Source organism: Orycteropus afer, unplaced genomic scaffold (genome assembly GCF_000298275.1).
Source record: "Orycteropus afer afer isolate SDZICR_OR568_19922 unplaced genomic scaffold, OryAfe1.0 scaffold01160, whole genome shotgun sequence".
NCBI lineage: Eukaryota > Metazoa > Chordata > Mammalia > Tubulidentata > Orycteropodidae > Orycteropus > Orycteropus afer.
Window position 1 is genome coordinate 180,956 of NW_006922747.1, and position 614 is coordinate 181,569.

A 614-nucleotide genomic window follows, 5' to 3' on the forward strand; every position below is an offset into this window, starting at 1 on the left:
TAAGGTGCACCTGACACAAGCCATGATATTTTAAATCGCCTCATATGCATGTGAGAGCTGGACAATGAATAAAGAAGATGGAAGAAGAATTGATGCTTTTGAGATGTGGTGCTGGTGAAGAATGCTGAAGGTACCATGGACTGCTAAAAGAACTAACAAATCTGTCCTGGAGGAAGTGCAGCCGATTGCTCCTTAGAAGCGAGAATGGCCAGACTTCATCTCACCTACTTTGGTCATGTTTTCAGAGGGACCATTTCCTGGTGAAGGATGTCATCCTTGGTAAGGTGACGAAGGAGAGGAAGGCCCTCAATGAGATGAATTGACACAATGACTGAGGCTATAGGGTCAAGTATAGCAGGGATTGCAGAGCTGATGTGGGACAGGCAGAGTCTCATTCTGCTGTGCATACAGTAGCTATGAGTTGGGCACATAACAACAACAACATAATGCTTGAAGCATTTGACTGCTAATCAGAAGGCTGGCTGTTCAAAATCACCAGCCACTCCTTGGAAGGAAGGTTGGGCAATCTACTTGTGTAGTAATACCACCTCAGAAACCCAAGAAGGGATCACTATGAGTCAAAATCCACTCAACAACAGTGCATTTCTTTGTTT